Source organism: Grammomys surdaster, unplaced genomic scaffold (genome assembly GCF_004785775.1).
Source record: "Grammomys surdaster isolate TR1022 unplaced genomic scaffold, NIH_TR_1.0 97, whole genome shotgun sequence".
Lineage (NCBI taxonomy): Eukaryota > Metazoa > Chordata > Mammalia > Rodentia > Muridae > Grammomys > Grammomys surdaster.
Genome location: NW_021604576.1, coordinates 12,086,453 through 12,089,223, shown reverse-complemented (window position 1 = coordinate 12,089,223; position 2,771 = coordinate 12,086,453). Strand labels below are relative to the sequence as shown.

The window sequence follows — 2,771 nt, the reverse complement described above, 5'->3', positions numbered from 1 at the left end:
TTGTATTTCACCACAGTCTTATCACAATAATATTTGTTGCTTTATGTTGAAATATGTGGTAAATTTTGGTGAAAGTTCTATGAGCTACTGAGAAGAAAGGATATTCTTTTGAGTTTGGGTGAAATACTTTGTAAATATGTTAGACCCATTTGATTTCATCTTACCTTTTAATCTGGGAGGTTTGTATATTAGGAAGTTCAGAGTATTGAAGTAATCCTACTATCACTGAAGAAACATTTTAGCTATAGTAATATTTTTTTAACTTAAATGTTATTTAAATAACCTCCAGTGAGAACACAGCCGACTAATGAACCATTTTCTCATGCCCTATTCACCTCACAAGGAGGTGTGCGACTGCCTCCCAATGGAAGCAGCCCTGGCCTCGGCCTCGGGCAGCTGCTGGAGCTGAAGCATCCACAGTGGAGCGGGGGTTCTTGAAAGTCTCATCCATGGACACAATAAGACATGCAACCTCAGAAGCTGCTGTCAGAGCGTTGATGCGCACCATGCCTGGCTCCCACACAAACTTCTGGAAATTGTCAGCGACGTCCTCATTGTTGATGTCCACCCTATACTACATGCCCCCCTGTGCATATCGAGCTCGCAGCTTGTTGCGGATGTTTGTGACATCAAAGCCAGCGTTGTCACGGAGTTGTCATGGAATAATCTCTAGGTCCTTGGCATATGCCCCAATCAACAGCTATTGTTTCCCTGGAATGGTCCTTGAGTAATTCCTCAAGTATTTGGAAAGCTCCATCTCAATAGCTCCACCACTAGCCACCAGAGTCATTCTTGATGGCCTTCCTCACAATCATGTTGGCATCATGTAGTGACCTCTCTGTCTCCTCCATAAACTGCTCAGCACCACCATGGAGGATGATGGTACATATCTTGGCCTTAGGGCAGTCAGTGAAGAAATCATACGTCTCTCCTCCAATTTGAGTCTCTTCAAACACCTGGTAGTGGCCAAGCACATCTGGATTCAGAGTGTTCACACTGGTCTGGATTAAGCCTCCATAAGCCTTCATTTTACTCTTCAGATCCTCCTCAGGCACTCGGCCAGCACAGAACATGTCTCTATAAGCAAAGTACTGGGTGGCCACATCTCAATAAGGAGTTTAGACAAGATGACTTTGGCTCCAGACTGGTGGGTCTTCTCTCTCTTGTCATAGAGAATGTTCCACTTAGCATCAACAATTGCCTGGTAATCCTCCACTGTGTGGACTCTGATTTCAGCATTATCTTTCTCTGTTTTCAGTTCAAGCTCAACATTTAAGAGGACAATCTTGGAGTTCTTATACTTTTGGGGCTGCATTTCAAACGCAGCCTAAGAGAAAGTCTTATGCACCTTCTTGAGGCCGATTATTTTAAACTACAGCAACTCGTCAAGCACCATCCCAGAATGAATCACCACCTTGGTGAAGAAGGCCTTCTCCTGGGAGATCAGCTTGGAACTCAGGGATGTCATTGCACACTTCTCTAGCATGTTCTCCTGCTCTACTTTGTCTTGCTTCTTCACAGTCACGGCTCTCTTAGATTTTGTTAACAGCCAGCTGGGTGGCTGTGCGGAAACCTTGGATGATGATCTGAGGGTATAAACCTTCCTCCATGTAGGGCTTCACCTGCTTAAGAAACTCCACAAACATCAGAGTCACTGAGGTGGTGCCATCACTAACCTCAGCATCTTGGGATTTGGCAATGTTCACTAAAGTCTTTGCTGAAGGATGGACAACACCGAGGATTTTCAGAATTGTGGCCCCATCATTAGAAATTGGTGCTTTGCTTTGGCCATCCACAATAAGTTTTTCCATGCCATGGGTCCCAGGGTGGTTCTTACAGCCTCAGCAGTCATTTGGCAGGCACTAATGTTACTCACAAGCTGAGTGATTCCTTGGGAGCTATCAGTACCCTCTTTCAATAGGATAACTGGTATAGGCATCGTCTTGGAAGCAGCTTCTGGTACCCACAACTCATCTATTCTCCACCTAGGGGACCATAATATTTCTTCTATGAATTTGTGTGTGCTTCAATTTGGTGTAAAAATGTTTAGAATTCTGTTATTCCTTTGGCAGATTTTTTCCTTTGATGAGAATATGATATCTTTTCCCATAGCTTTTGAATATTTTTGATTAGAAAATTGTTTTTCAGATACTAATACGGCTCCATAGGCTTTGATCCTGTCTCCATTTTCTTGGAATATATTGTTTCAGTCTTTTACCCTGAGGCTATATCTGTTTTTAATGGTGAGGATATTTCCTTTGATAGAGAAAAAAGACAGATTCTCTTTTCTTTTTTCTTTTTTTTTTAATTTTAAAAAGACTCTACTCTCATAAAAATATATCCTGACCACATTTTCCCTTCCATCCATCTCTCTGCATCTCAGCCCCTTGTATCCTCTCTCTTCCAGAATGACTCTCTTCCATTTACCTTTGGAAAAGAGCAGACAACCAAGAGACAGTAACTAAACAAGACAAAACAAGATACAATAAAGTGAGGAAAGAGCTTGCATGTCAACAGTGTACAAGCCAACTTAACTGAACAGAGTCCCATGAGCAGGATAATGAGTCAAGGACTCCCACTGTGCAGAGTCCCACAAAAAACACAAACTAACTTGTGAGCTCTTGGTGTCACTTCAAGGATATAAGCAAGAATTTAACATAGGTCTAGGACAAGAAAGTAGGCTCACGATCTTGATCATCTTCATAAGTCCCTGAATACCAGGGACTTTGTTTATTGCCTTGTTTGTCCCTTGACTATTTTGTTTATGCTTT

At 42.2% G+C, this 2,771-nt stretch overlaps 1 pseudogene; it reads right to left on the bottom strand.

Moving 5' to 3' along the window:
- Window positions 1–331: 331 nt before the first annotated feature.
- On the bottom strand, window positions 332–1,939 carry LOC114631681 (annotated as a pseudogene).
- Window positions 1,940–2,771: the final 832 nt, after the last annotated feature.